Source organism: Ictidomys tridecemlineatus, chromosome 4, assembly GCF_052094955.1.
Source record: "Ictidomys tridecemlineatus isolate mIctTri1 chromosome 4, mIctTri1.hap1, whole genome shotgun sequence".
In the NCBI taxonomy this organism is placed as follows: domain Eukaryota; kingdom Metazoa; phylum Chordata; class Mammalia; order Rodentia; family Sciuridae; genus Ictidomys; species Ictidomys tridecemlineatus.
Window position 1 is genome coordinate 86,696,796 of NC_135480.1, and position 16,300 is coordinate 86,713,095.

Below are 16,300 nucleotides of genomic sequence, written 5' to 3' on the forward strand. Positions count from 1 at the left end.
GAGTCAGAGACAAAGGAGATGCATTCACTTCCTCCTCAGTTGATAAATAGTAAATAAGTTCCAGACAGTAGATTTTGAGCCAATGTTTTCCCAGTAGAAATAGTTTGGGGAGTTGGGGACCTGAAAATGATGAGGGAATATATTTTAATTTTAATTTTTTCAAGAAGTTCAGAGTATGTCAATTACTCTACGTCTCAATTAGAGATAAAATATGTGAACCACTGATTGTCAATCCAACAATTACAATTTAAAAAGACCTTTGATATGCAGCTTAATTAAGTAGGAATAAAAATTTTAACTAGGAATTCTACCAAGTACAAGCTCGCCTCAAATATATGACATATACTTGTCTCTGCCATTTCCCCCATTCCCTAACACCATCAAAAGAAACAAATAACTAGAAAGATCAGTATTGTGATCCTAAAATATTCCATATAGCTCTTGGCAAATAAAATGTTTGAATGGGAAAATACTTTGGCCTGCACTTGTAATCTTAATTCAGCTCCATAAACCTTGTGGTCAGTGGGAAATCCTCTGTGTTCTGATAAATAGGTTAACTATCTCTCTTAGCTTTCGGTGATGGATAAGTTAAGTTTTTATGTCTTCACAGGAATATGTAGTGGAAAGTAGAGGGGAAAAAATTGGCAGATTGAATCAGGTCTTTGCTTCATACCAGCCCATCAATTGGGATATAAAATTAATACAGCAAAATTTTCCATATGCTTCTAAATTTCTAACAAACTAGATACATTATGATCCCCCTGAATTTTGTTCCAGATTCCTTGAATTTCAAGCTCAATTATGTGATTACATTTTGTTATAATTGTTTGTTAAGTGATTATCTATATTAATGAAAATAACTCATTGTTAACTCAATTGATAAAGTTATTTTTAAGAAAAAAGATCATGACTTTTCCAGGAAAAGTGTAATTACTCAGGAGATCTAGAGTGGAAAACAACAATAAAATCGAAAATATCTCAAAATATAATTCAGGAATAAAGGTCAGAGGGTGTGTCCTTACGACAGAGAAAGGGTGGTTAGCTAGTAGAAGCTGACCACCAAAAGAGACTTTTGGGGTGTATGTTCATTACAAATTATCCTAAAGTATACACTGTACATGAAACTTTTTTACTGAAAATAGAGATAACGTTCATCTGTATATTATTTAGTAGTTTATAAAGAATTTTCACATCCCCTATCTATAATTTGAGTCTCATGACACTCGTGTTAAACTGATATCAATCTTTCCCATGTGGAGTAGTTATGGTCATACAAATTTATAAGTGGCTCAAAAGGACTTAATCCAAGAGCTCTTGAGTAGTATTTTTGAAAGTTTAAAGATTTACTTAAAATGTAGATTCTAATTTAATAGGTATAGGAGAACCCTGAGGGTCTGAAGATCTAACAAGCTCCCTGCTGGTACCAACACTGGTTAGCAGTTTTAGATTAGATGCCGTGCTCTTGACCCTACATTCCATTGTACTCCTCTCTCCTCTTCCATACTTACTGCCTTTGTACAGAGTATCATTTTTTTTCCCTTTGGTACCAGGGATTAAATTCAAGGGTGCTTAACCACTGTGTCACATCTCCAGCCCTTCTTATGTTTTATTTTGAGACAAGGTCTCACTAAGTAGCTGAGACTAGCTTTGAATTCACGATCCTCCTGCCTCAGCCTCCCGAGTCACTGGGGTTACAGGCATGTGCCACCACACCCAGCTGTACTAAATATCTTATCACTTAAATGTGTCATATGTTATTTGCATTTTCCCTATCTTCTCATATATAAATATAACAATAAAGTCACCTGGTAAAGATTCGTGAATGGATAAACCAACCAAATTGCCAAAATCTACAGAGCATGATCTGTCAATGAAACTTCAATTTCCCAAAATAGCTGGGAACACTGAATATATTGAATCTGAGTGAAAAAAAATTTTTTTAATAAAAAATCTGAAATCAAAACTCAGCTGCTTGTTTTGGCTACCCCAAAGAACACAGCTGGTATTTATCCCATACCATAGTACCCAAGAAAGGTGGAATTCAGGGAAATGAAAAGTAGAGTCCTGCACTGAGAAGAGGCTGAGGATTGAGGCAGTATTTTCATAAATTGAGGGTATTTCTAAGCCAAACTAGAGATTCATGAGTCAAGTGAAGCTAAAACTCTACCACTCACTACCCATCAGCTGAAGCTTGTCACCTTTATCAATCCTGATGGCTATAGGAGAACTGTGAAATAGAATGCTAACATCATCATTTCCTCCAAGACATCATGGAACAGTAGATGGCGCATGACCAGGTGAGATGGCAGATTAGTTTCCTGACTCCTGAACTCCTCACCTGGGGTTCCTAGCTTCTGCCAGTTTTCAGAATGATTTGAGGCCTGCTTGTGACAAATATCAACAATAAAATTCATCCTGTTGAATAAATTTTAAAAAGGATAGTGAGAGACACAAATGGGATTACATTTTTCTGATAACTTCCAAGTCATACTTGTTTAAGATACAGTCCACTATGTACTTTGGGTTGAATTTGGGAGGACTGTCTTGTGAGCACATTGGACTATTCATTGTGAGGACAGACAAGAGACAGAGGGTGAAACTGTGGTGTTGTAGTCACAGGTATAGTGAAATGCCATTGCACAGTGTGTGGGGAACTAGTCCAGGAACCCACAGCTCTGGCCTCTCAGTCCACTAAGATAATGCTTGCCAGAAGTCTGCTTTTAAAATGTTCTAGGAGCTAATAATTTTTAAGTTTATGACCCACTTTCTTCTACTTGGAGTAGAAATCTGATTTGTTTAAAATGAATGTACCCTTCAACTCACATGACAAATTAGTCTTAAAAAGAAATGTAACCTAAAATGGAGAAATGCTAAAAATATTTACATTTTATGCTGGTATCATCTGTTAGGTATATTGTACAAAATGACATTTTTCTTTCCCTTATGACAAAAAAAAATCTTGAAAGCAAAGCAATGTTAAGTAGTTATTTGACAGGACAATATTGAAAAATAAATAACTGAGTCCATTATTACAGATTTTTTTGGACAAATCCAACTGTTCCTTTCAGTGGTTCCAAGTTGCTATTTAAAATATTTACATATTTATCAACTTGGGTTTAATTCTAAATTTAATTCTAAATCCAAGTTGATAAATCTTCTTCAAAGATTCTATTTTCATACAGATATATTAAAAGCTTGTGTTCAAAGTATTACTTTCCTAAATTGGACTGTTCTCATATATTTAAGGTATCATTGAGATGATTAAATATAACTGTCCAAAGTTTTTGATTTTCTGAGAAAATATAACCAATTAAGTCAATAGTTTCTGTATCACTATAAAATACAATAATTATTCCATACATTGTAATTTACTATTTGGGGAGGATTCCAAAAGCATGTTTCAACAAAATATGAAAATGCAAGATAATAAAAAATAAAATGACTTAGATTTAAATCATCAATGTCTTTATTAGAGAACAATAGGGGAATTAATTAGGAATAGAACTTTTTCTAATTATCAATTATTTGGCAAAGCAATATTAGAGGTTTCGATGTATGCAATTTTTTTATAAATAAGATCAGGTGGCTGAAGATAACTCTTGTGGGTAGTTTTACTCAAAATCAACTTTTTATATGTTAGTCAAATTTTCATTGCTGTGATCAAAATATCTGACATAAACAACTTAAAGGAGGAAAGATTTATTTGGGCTCATTGTTTCAGAGACTTTAGTCCATGGTTGGCTGGTTCCATTGTTCTGGGCCTGAGATGTAACAGGACACAATAGCAAAAAGGCTTAGTAGAGGAAAACTGCTCAGCTCATGGTAGCAGAGGGAGAGAGAGGATGAATGGAAGGGGCTGGGACAATATACAAGGGCATGCCCCTGGCAACCTACTTCCTCCAACCATGCCCACTAGCCTACAATTTCCACCATCTACCACTGCTTCATTCATCTATGAGTGGATTAATCCACATATGAGACCAGAGCTCTCAGTGTCCCAATCACTTCCCCAAAGCCCCACCTCTGAAGATTGCCAATGGGGAACAAAGTCTTCAACACATACACTTTTGGGAGACATTCCAGATCAAAACCAGAACATTATATAAGAAAGAAAACAAAATATAAGATTTTATTTGATGTTTTTCCCTTGAAGGAGTTGTCCTTTTGAAAAAATTTGAAATCCATTTTCAATTAAAACAGGTATTTCTGAATTTCTTTATTGAATGGTCTGTTGGATGCTATTAGGTATTCATTAAAAGCATCTGACGTATCATCAACATCGAGATCAATATCTCGAAAGGAAATAAGATTAAAATCGAATTATGAAAATTATAATGAAGATTCAATAATTAATAGGAAAAACAAGAAAAGAGAGCATTATTAGTGTGGGCTAGTTTGATCAAAAATACCTTCCATAGAGTTTAGTACCCAAGTCACTGAATTTTTCTACCTTTTATCTGTTCCTTTTATAGATATGAATAATATATGAAAACTACTTTAAGTTAATTTTATCATTCAGAGCTAAAGCTATTCTAAGATCAAAGATCATAAAATAGCAGAGTGAATGTTTTGTGAGACACTACCTGGTTAATCATCTGATAAATATGCCATATCACATTAGAGATCTTAGACTTATAAAATTACAGATACCGCTCCAACTGCTTTCCTAATTTATTAACTTAAGTTTCAGTATGACAAAGGAAATTTTGGATTTAATCATCAATTTTAATATACTGAATTATCTTGCTTTTCATTTACTGCTGTGAAGAACGACAAAGGAAGAGAGTATATAAGAAACAACTCTTCTTGGAGACCACACCTGGCACAGTGCATCCTCAGCCTCACAAATTAACTCCCACCTCAACCTCAATTGCTATTCTTACATAACATTACATTTCTTCCCTTTCTTTCTTTCCTCCTTCCTTCTTTCCAAATCAAATACATAGCAAAGCACTTTAGAACTTTGACTTTTAGAGATGCAAAAGGAGCAAAACTCTTTAAAAAAGCATGCTAGGTTTGCAAATTATAAGTAGATACCAATCAAGTGTGACATTGGCTTGGTCCCCTGTTTCTCTTTAAAATGAAAACAATAAAGGTTTGTAGAGACTTTTTGTAAATATTAAGTTATAAAAGTTCTTGAAACTTTAAAATCTTACATAAATTAAATAACTATTATAAATTATATATGCCACCAAAGCAGATATTAATTATTCCTGACTGATAATAACTTTTTTGGGATCCTGCATTTGCCTATTAAAATGCCTGGAGTTGTCAATATTAAAGTTTGTTTTTAGATGAAAGCTAAAAGGTGAAAAGTCTTCTAAGTTTCATAATTAAAATTTCCTTACTCTTGTCTAGGAAGGGCAAGCGATTCATTTGAAGTAGATTTTTTTTAATTGATTCAGAGTAAAGAATAAGACCCTGAAAAAATAACACTGAAACAAGTGTTGATGGAAGAGTGGAAATGAAGGGAAAGAAAATTGAGAGAAGTCTGAGCATCAGGAGATGACTCAAGATTAAGAAAACCTGGGAAGGAATGGGAAAATTCTAATGATATATCACTTCCCATGATATATAATTCCCATGATATATGATTTTCCATTCACTTATGTATCTCCCTTATTAAAGTACATGCACCCTGACTGCCAGAATTATATTTCCTAATCTTGTATTACTATATATAATTGACAAGCAATATCTGAGTGAATCAATGAAAAGATTGTTTCAATTTCCTTGAGACCTATCCTTTCATTCATCTGTCCATTGTTTTATCCTTTATCCCTTTGGTCTTCCAACCTTCAGGCATTTATTGAGTACTGCCAAGATTTCATACAATAAGTGCTGTCAATTAAGGAGAGTGGAATAGAAGTCCTGTGTAAATCTGAAATTTTCAAATATCAAATACCATTTCATTTAAATTGTATTGTAATTGCTAAAAATATGTGGATTAATCCACATATGAGACCAGAACTCTCATGTCCCAATCACTTCCCCAAAGCCCCACCTCTGAAGATTGTCAATGGGGAACAAAGTCTTCTAAAAAGTAATGCATTGAAAGATATGATATCCCTTTAGGAAAAATTGAAGTTGTAGCACAAGAGAGTGACTTACTCAAAAAAGTTAAACAATTGAAGATAATAAGTATTAAGCATGATTTGAGAGACTGGCAGTTTTCTTTTCCAGTTTGAATTTTACTATCATTCATCTCATGGATTTCTGAGGCTTTAGGTTAGAAACTTGTCACTGTGACCAAAATACCTGACAAGAACAGCTTAGAGGAGTAAAGTTGATTTTGGCTCATGGTTTCAGAGGTTTAGTGCATGGTTGGCTGAGTGCATTGCTCTTGGCCCAAGGTGAGGCAGAGCATCATGGTGGAAGGGAGTGGCAGAGGCAAACTGCTTAGGACATGGCAGCAGGAAAGCAAAGAGAGAGGAAGGGCTTCAGGGAAGATGAACCCTTGCGGGGCACATCCCCAATGACCCACCTAGTTACAGTCACCACCCAGTAAGTCCATTCAAACTAGGATGAACTTATTAGGTTATAGCTCTCCTAATACAATCATTTTACCTCTGAGTATTCTTTCATTAACACAGGAGTTTAGGGAGATACTTCATATCCAAACTATAACAAAACTCCATACATCAAGATTAGATTATTTCTTGAGGCCATGGGCAGGCTAGGGTTAGGGTTGTGTGTTGCATTTTGCTTACTTGGTAGAAGGGTAGGTGGACATGTTTGGCTGCTTAGCACAACTCTGTGGATAGTTATTTGTTAAGGAGGTTAGCAGCCCTTCACAGTGAAATTCATTTCCAGTGACCATAATAGATGGGAGAACTGCCTACAGCTTGGACAAATGCCAACAGTGTGTTTTTCTTAAGGACAGCAATGAATGACTTTGGCCCTGAGTCAGCCTAACTGGTATGCCTGGGAAAATGCTTGAACAAATCATGATAAAATCAATCTGCAAATGCTTCTGAAAGAACATGAGCTTGTGAAGAAGAAAGCCTGGAAAATAAATCTCTTCTGCCAATTCAGAGTTCAGTGTGATAGCAGCTTGATAGATAAGAAGATATGTTGAAATTTTAATTTATAAGGCTTTTGATCCTTTGTGAATGACATCATCAACCCCATGGAAAAATAACAGAGGTGAGCCCAAGAAACAGAGACATGTCCCCCAACCCACTAGGGGACTCCAGTGAGATCATGCTATAAGATTAGCCAAAACTGCATATAAGACATCTGACAATAGGGAGAAATGGATCTTTGTCAGCCATGACTATTGTTGCATAGTAAGCACCAGATTAAAAGTGACCAATTTAATTTAAAGACTTTCATTTGATCCCACTTCCTCCTCTATCCCCATTTTTTCTATTCCATTTCTGGAAAAATTTCTTGAAAGAATTGTTCATACTCACTGTCCCAAATTTCTCTTCTTCTACTGCAAGACAGCTGCATAATTTACAAAGCCCAGTGCAAAACAGAAATGTGAGACCCTTGTTGAAAGTTATTAATAATTCAAACACAGGGACCGAAGGGCATTAGTTTGCACGTGAGCTTCTCTGACATAGGGCCTTGTAACTACCCAGGTCATAACACTCATGAAATTGGCCCTGCTCCATTGCCTTCTGAGCCTACTCAAACAAAGTCTCAGTTTCTATTAATTCTACTAAATAGTACTAGATGATGTCAGCACTGAATCTAAGTCAATTTTCCTCTTCATCTTACTGTATCGATAATTGGTATTTAACAAGAGTGATCACTCCCTTCTTCTTAAAGCACTGTCTCCACCTTGTTCCAGAACACACCCTCTGTTCTCTCTTTTTTTTTTTTTATTGGTTGTTCACAACATTACAAAGCTCTTGACATATCGTATTTCATACATTAGATTGAAGTGGGTTATGAACTCCCAATTTTTACCCCAAATGCAGATTGCAGAATCACGTCGGTTACACATCCACAATTTTACATAATGCCCTATTAGTCCTCTGTTCTCTTTTTACCCACTGGACACTGCTCACTTTAATCCTCCTTGGTGGCTCCTCCTTGCACTAGTCTCTCCACAGGAATCTATACCCTAAAGCAGAGAACCTATGAATACATTACATTACATGGTAAAAAAGGGTTTGTAGATGTAATTCAGTTAAGGAAAAAAAAAATAGATTATCCTAGATTACCTGACTGGACCCAGTGCTGTCACAGGGTTCTTATTAGAAAAAGGAGGAAGATCAGAGTCAATAGTGACAGATGTGATGATGGAAGAGGTCAGAGTGACATGAACAAGGGACCGTGAGCTCAGGAATGAAGGTGGCCTCTACCAGCCTAAAAATCAAGGAAATAGACTCCCTTGTGAAACCATCAAACAGAATATCCTGAAGCTTTAAAAAATACCTTGATTCGTTTGCTGATCTTCAAAAATGTAAGAGAATAAATTGGCATTTTTTAAAAGCCACTCACTCTGTGGTAATTTGTTACAGAAGCCATGGTAAGTGAATATATTCTTCAGCAGTCCAGTCTCTATCTATTGGCTTGGGCCAGGGCTCATCCCTAGGACCTCTTACTTTCCTATTTATATACACTCCCTCAGATGTCTCACTCAGTTTCAGGGATTTAAAAACCCAGCTAAACAGTAAAGTTTAGAAGGATTACTTCTACAGTAAATTCAGAAATTTACTCCTCTGAATTAGAATTCAGTCCTAAACCCCAGATTCATGTAAACAACAGCTCATTTAATGTTTTCATTTAAGAGGCATTGCAACTTCAACATATCCAAATGCACTGTCCTTCTACCATCTTTCCTAAATCAGTAAAAGAAGGCTCCAATTTAACTCTTCCAGTTTTCTTAGGCCAAACCCCTCAGTTATCCTTGATATCTTTCTTTTCTTCACACTTCACGTATTGCCTATCAGGAAATCCTGTTTGCTGAGCCTCCAAAATAAATCCAAAATCTGACATTTCTTACCATTTTCTCTGCTATCACTCTGAGGCTCACCTGGAATATTACACAGCCTCCCAGCTGGTGTCCAAGCTTCTAACCTTATCCCCCTGCACTCTAGGCTCATTCCAGCAGTAAGTGATTTTCTTAGAATATTCATAATGTCAAATCACTTCTCTTAAAATCCTATAATGGCTTTTCATTTCAGTCCAAAGGCATAACTCTTATAAGGACCTAGAGGGTCTCCGTGATCTGGCCCTTCCGCTACTCCTGCATGCCTCTCCTACCACTCTCTGATTCACTGGCTGTCTTCCTTCTACACCAGCCTGGTTGCTTTCCTAGAACATTAGACTTTTGCAATTGTTATTCCTTTGCCAAAAATGGGAACACAGATGTATCTGCATTACCCCTTCTCTCACTTCTTTTAGGTTCTGTGCTCAAATGTTCACATATTACTATCCCTGAAGATTCAAATGGTCTCTTACTACTATCCCCCACTCAACTCCCTGTCTTTCTTATTCTGCCTTGTTATCTCCTTAGCATTTACTATTGTGTAACATAGACACATATTCATTTATTATTTGTTTATTTGAGTCTTGCTACTAGAATGTGAGTTCTGTTAGGGTAAGTGCATTTTTTTGTTCTCTAAACTTAAAAGTTCTCAGTTCTAGAACAGCAAGTAGCTGATGGTAGGTACTTGGTAAATACATATCATTAAGTTAAATGAATGAATAATACCACATGACTAGAGTGCTGAACTCATTTGCCAATTTCTTTTTTCTTTTTTTTTAACTTTTATTTTATTTATATATTTTTCTTTTTTATGTGGTGCTGAGGATCGAACTCAGTGCTTCATACATGCTACGCAAGTGTTCTGCCACTGAGCTACAACCCTAGCCTTCATTTGCCAATTTCTAACTAATATATCAGTGAATATCCATGAATAAATCATATCCCAAATCCACTTTTTGAATGAAGATGAAAAGACTATTAGTAAATTCTTAGAAATTTCTGGAATTTCTATTAATTTTACCAAAACTATGTGACGACTATGACCCAGGAGCTGCACTGATCAAAAAACCAGATAGTCTTCCTTAATAGGCAGGTGTGTGTGTATATGCGCACCGCGCGCGCGCACGCCTACAGTGACTTTCTATTAGGAATGATTTTGCTTCCAAGGGGACATTGGCAATGTCTGGAAGTATTTTTGTTACCACTGAGGGAAAGGTCTTATCGGCATCTGGTGAGCCGGCACAAAGATGCTGCTAAACATCCTGTAATTCACAAGACAGCCATCCACAACAAAGTAATTATCCAGCCCAAATTATCCAGCCCAAAATGTCAATAGTAGCAAGTTTGAGAATGTATTTGTCTTTGTGAGGCAGAGTGATTTTTAAATGTCAGCTAGGTCCTATGATCAATAGTATTGGTTAAGGTTTCTATATGTTTTTCTATTTTTTTATTGTACTATCAACTACTGAAAGGTGATTGTTGAATTCTTCAACTATAATTGTAGATACATTTTTCTTTGCAGTTCTATTAGTGTTTATTTCAGGTCTTTTGAAATTCTTTTATTAATACATAAACACTTAGGATTGTTACTTTCTCTATAAGAAATCACTTTTTTCATCATGATCAAAGTATTCCATTATTGGTAAAATTCTAAAATCTACTTTATGAAATTAGTACCCTTATCAAAGATGCACAAGAAAGACCCTTGGACTCTTCTACCATGTGAGGACAAAGAAAGGCACCATCTGTGAACCAGGAAGTGGGCCTTCCCTAGACACCAAATCTACTGTCAACCTGATCTGCAGAACTGTGAGAAATAAGTCCCTAATTCCTACCAACCACCCAGTTTGTTTCGTTATGTCATCCACACAGTGTGGACAGAACTTGTAAATGTGGTGGAATTTCACTCTCATTGTTAGGTTATGGTATGTGGAAAAGTTGGAAGAGATTTGCTTTTGTAATTTGCTTTTGTATCTTTGTAATTAAGACAAAGATATTTCCAATGGCTATCAAAAAGTGAGGACCTCAGAGGACCTCAGTTATAAAAAGAAGAAGGAGGAGGAGGAGGAGGAGGAGGAGAAGGAGGAGGAGAAGAGAAGAAGGAGAAGGAGAAGGAGAAGGAGAAAAAGAAGAAGGAGGAGGAGGAGGAGGAGGAGGAGGAGGAGGAGGAGGAGGAGGAGGAGGAGGAGGAGGAGGAGGAGGAGGAGAAGAAGAAGAAGAAGAAGAAGAAGAAGAAGAAGAAGAAGAAGAAGAAGAAAGAAGAAGAAGAAGAAGAAGAAGAAGAAGAAGAAGAAGAAGAAACGAAAGAAAGAGAGAAAAGGATCTCTCAGGACCTCAGAACACAAATTAATTCTGCCAATATCCTGATTATCTTGGACACCTTCCTCAGCGAAGCATACAGATGAAAATGAAGCCTTTTAAATCAGCTGTGAGAGATCTTGAGCAAAGGTCAGAGCTAAGAGATGCCTGGATTCCTGACCCACAGAAACTGTGAGATAATAAATATGTACTGTTTGCAATGTTAATATATGGTGGTTTGTTATACAGCAATAGAAAACTAATACTTTCCATTTTAGCTTCTTTATTGGATTATTAGATAAACCTGTTTGTGTATGGTTGCTTTAAGGATAACAGTATCCACCCTTAATATATCAGCCTACCTTCAGATTCATTATACCAATTTATTTATAATTTAAGACTCTTCCAGCTGTTTGCATCCTTTTTACCAATCCTTTTTCTGTGCTACTTGTCATATACTTTACCTCTTTGTGTGCTATAAACCCCCGACATGTTGTATCTTGCTTTAAATGTGAATTATCTTTAAAGACATGTTGTAAGGAAAAAGAAAGTCTCTTTTATTTATCATATACTTATCACTCCCAGTGTTCTTTCACTCCTGTGTGTAGATCCAGATTACTATTTTAATTTGCCTAAAGCACTACCTTTAATATTTTCTATAAGGCAGGTCTACTGGTGGTAAACTCTTCTAATTTTTCTGTCTTAAAGTGTCTTTTTCACTAAGTTTTTGAAAGATATTCTTGCTGCATGTAGAGTTCTAGGTTTACAGTGCCCCCCACAACTCATACACACACCTGTAAAAATATTGACCCACTGTGTTTTACCTTGCATTATTTCTGACAAAGTCAGCTGTTGTAGGTGAATAATAATAGAAAACACTTAGAGCAGCACCCATTGATTAATATACATCTCATTTGTATATTTATGTATGATTACACATTAATTTATTTAGTCCCCACAACTATGTCATAAAGTAGGTACTGTTATTGTGTCTCTTATAAGGAAATTATGGCACAAAAAGACTGAGTTACTTGCTCCAACTCACAGGACTTAAGATATAGCCAGGAATGAAATCCTAGCTATCTGGGTACAGAGGCTGCCTTAAGCATTGATTCACACTACTTCTTCCTTCTTGATATCAATAGATCAACACAACTACATAGGAAGCTCAGAAATATGCCTAAGTATTGTACAGTACAAGATAAAATGTCATTCTTGAATTACTGGATTATAATTCTGTTATTCTATGTCCAATCAGAAAATAAGCCTGTTGAGCTAGGGATGTAGCTCAGTGCTAAGCGCTTGCTTAGCATGTACAAGGCCCAGAGTTGCATCCCCAGTTTCTCTCTCTCTCTCTCTCTCTCTCTCTCTCTCTCTCTCTCTCTCTCTCTCTCTCTCTCACACACACACACACACACACACACACACACACACACACATACATATCCTATAACTGTCCTATAACTTTGTCCTATAACTTTGGTTCTGCCTCTGATATGACCTGACTGCTCCCCAGTGTCAGACTTTTTCAACATGACTTCTGAAAGCTAAAATCCAAAACAACTCTGGACTTTTATTCTTCAAGCCTGAATGAATATTTGCCCTTTATGCTATTTTCAAGCCTTCCATGTCTCTGTATCATTGTCACCTGCCGAAAACCTGATTATCATGTACATCTTCCTTGTTTGGAACATGCTTCTTTATGGGTGAACTCACAACCCTTGAAGGTAGGATCCATGTCTTTGTTACCACAGTGGATAGACATGCAGTAGTTCTCATAAATGATTAGATCAACAGCTTTAACAACTAATTCCTCCAGGAGCCAGAAATACTATCTTGTTCAGTGAAAGTCTGCTATAAGCTCATATCAGCATCACTTTCATCTCTTGAGCTAGGGTTGATAGTTTCTAACAGACAAAAAAAAAAAAAAAGGAGTCTTTTATCACAGAAGCAAATGGAAGCTGTTGGCTTTAGATGTCTTGGCTCCAGATCATGAACTGTTGATGCTATAACACAAATGAGAATGATTTTTTTCCATCTACCCGTACCACCTTAATATCCAGCTTTTCAACATTCACCCTTATACTACAAGACAGTAAAAGTGTTTAGGTATTACTTTGTCCTCATTCTATAATGAAGAATAATGCACATTATAATTTTGTATTTTGAGAATTAAATGAGAAAATATTTACAAAATCTTTTAAAATAAAGATTTTGTGATATAAATCAATTCATAGCATTTTATAGATGAGAATAACTCCAGGCATGTAGAACAGGTCTGATCTATCTGGGATCACACAGAAGATAGCAGAACTGGAACTAGAACCTGTATCTAACACCAAGCCATGATTTATTGCAATTTAGATGTGTGCTGGCCTCCCACCAAGAATGTAGGAACACTGGAACGGGTCTGGGTTGTTCTCTGGGGAATCTCGTGGAGCATCATGATAAGATATATTTCTATAGCTCTGCGCTCTAGCCCAATCTGAGACTGAAAGGGGGGCAGAATATCCAAGCAAGTTGTATGTCTGAAGGTCTCTGCAGAGAGGGAGAACAAAAACTGGAGAAATTAGATGAGTGGCAGGTCCACACACAGCATGTGAGTCCAAGCCTGGAGGTCACGGTAGACCTAGATAACACAGCTCTTTGTTATGGTCAACTACTTCCAGCGCTAGTGGGTCACTACAGCTCAGGTAAGCCTGCTCCCCCAGCCTAACATGGCAACCCCATGCGGCTTCTAGGAAAATGCATTTCTTTTCTGTCTTGAGAATCCCACACCCCTTAGAATAGGGAAGGGAAAAGTGACATCTTTTTCTATATTTGGCTGCCTTACTGTGAAAAGGTAAAAATTATAGATTGAGAAAAGAGGGGAAATAATGCTTTCAAATAAATACACTCAAAAATGTTTAAATGCCTCCTTAGGGAACTCACTAACTCAAGTAATACAGCTCTTCAACTTGGATAGACTTCTTCCCCTCAATCTTCCCTCATAACTCATTACACATTATATCCTTCCCTCTTATATACTTGAACTCACCAATGGTAAACGCAAATATTTTAAAGAAAACCCTCAAAATAATTTTTAATAGATAACTGACATGGAATTTTATTGCAAAGCTACCACATAAGACAAATTTGAGTATTAATGTAATTTGTAGCTTTGATAAAAAGCATTCTTTGAAACTAGGGCAGATGAGATTTTGTGGTGATGGGGTTGATCTCTACCTGTCTATCTCAGGTTTTCTGACAAGTCAGCACCCACTTTATGTCTAGTATATTTGACTCTCACCCCTTTGCATAATTTACAGTTTCCTCACTCACAAAAACATGGCACTCTTTGTGCTAGGCAGGTTATGTAACCATCACTATTTTATTTTATAATTTAAAAGTTTGCTAACATTTCATCTCAATAAGCATGGCCATATCCAATAGAAAGGAAACAAAGTAGGATACAATATAGTATGTTAGAATAATTTTGATACTTTCTCAAGAAAAATCTTTGTTAGCCAAACAAGGAATGTAATTTGTAGATTTTTAAGTGATTTTGCCAGGGATGGGGGAATTGACATGGCTGAGGACATGGAAAGGAAACTAAATTGAGAATTTACTAAGGCCAAATCTCTATAACCTTTCATATTTTATGGGAGTTGTTGTTCCTTTTAATCATTTCAAAGACACCTATATCCACTTTAACAATGAAAACATCTCTGAGTCTCATACAAGTCCAATAATCTGATCCAGGTCAGCTGGGAGATAAAGGTTCATTCAGAGCTTGAATCCAGATCTACCTCAGCCCAGAATGCTTCTTCACATGGCAAAGTGCTTGCGGACATGGCAGGGACTATTGGCAGCACCCATTCTCCCTGCTTCCTTCTTAATAAAATCCCTATGTTAAAGCATCCACCCTCTCACACACCACCATTTAGCTCAGAGAATGAGGACTCCTCACATACCCAAGGGATGCCTGATCAAATGGCCATCACCATTTCCTCTACAATAAGTGCTTTAGGGAGGGAATGTGACTTGATTCTGACCTAAGTCAGATGAGAAAAATCTGCTGGTGGAAGGTGGTAAACACTTTAAGGAAAAGTTTTTTTCTTCTCTCTTTAGAAAGAACCAAACATGAAATAATTTTCTCCTTGTTTGGGATATGAGCATATCTAGAAGCAATGCCTAGAGTTGTTCACCAGCAACTTGGTTCCAGCCTAAGGATAAAGTCTCTGCCAAAAGAGCAGAGCAGAGGAACAAAAGTAACTTGGTCTTGAAGGTCTTGCAGAACTGACCCATAAGTAATCCTGGAGTCTTCTCGCCCCCAGATTGCCCCTTATGGAATATAATCTGCCTGTGTTCACCCTAGTTCAGATTTTTTTTTCCCCCCGCTGGTTGGAGTCCACAGCACCATAATGATATAACTGGAGGCCAAGACCCCATACAAGACTGGACAGCCTTCACTCCTTGTAGCTTACAAGGCCAGTGTAACAGAAAGTCCCAAACTAAAGGAAATCCATTCATCCAAGAAGGGCAGAGGAAGGGGTCTTAAGTGGTTAGGACTTGTCACCAAGACTTCAAAAGCACAGTATTTAGGAAATCAGGGGTCAGCTGATACCAAGGTAGGAACATTTGCAGCAATTAAATATGGGACTCATATCAAAGCATCCTGGCTAGTTTATCAAGCTAAATTGGGCCTATAATAGATTCATGGAACAATGTGCTCGCTTCGGCAGCACATATACTAAAATTTAAACGATAGAGAAATTAGCATGGCCCCTGAGCAAGGATGACACACAAATTCATGAAGCATTTCATATTTTTTTCTCAGAATATTATATACAATCAATCAACAAATATATGAAAAAATGTTCATCATGACTAGCAATTAGAGAAATGCAAATCAAAACCACTCTAAGATCTCATCTCATTCCAATCAGAATGGCAGCTATTATGAAGACAAACAACAAGTGTTGGCAAGGATGAGGGGAGAAAGGTACATTCATGCATTGCTGGTGAGATTGCAAATTGGTGCAGTCAATATGGAAAGCAGTATGGAGATTCCTTGGA

General features: G+C 36.7%; 1 non-coding gene across 1 annotated transcript; it reads left to right on the forward strand.

The window, feature by feature from the left end:
• Positions 1-15,950: 15,950 nt before the first annotated feature.
• On the forward strand, positions 15,951-16,054 carry LOC120890074 (U6 spliceosomal RNA). The gene has a single exon (XR_005734336.1). It is a non-coding gene; the product is annotated as a U6 spliceosomal RNA (small nuclear RNA).
• The last annotated feature ends 246 nt before the right edge of the window (positions 16,055-16,300 follow it).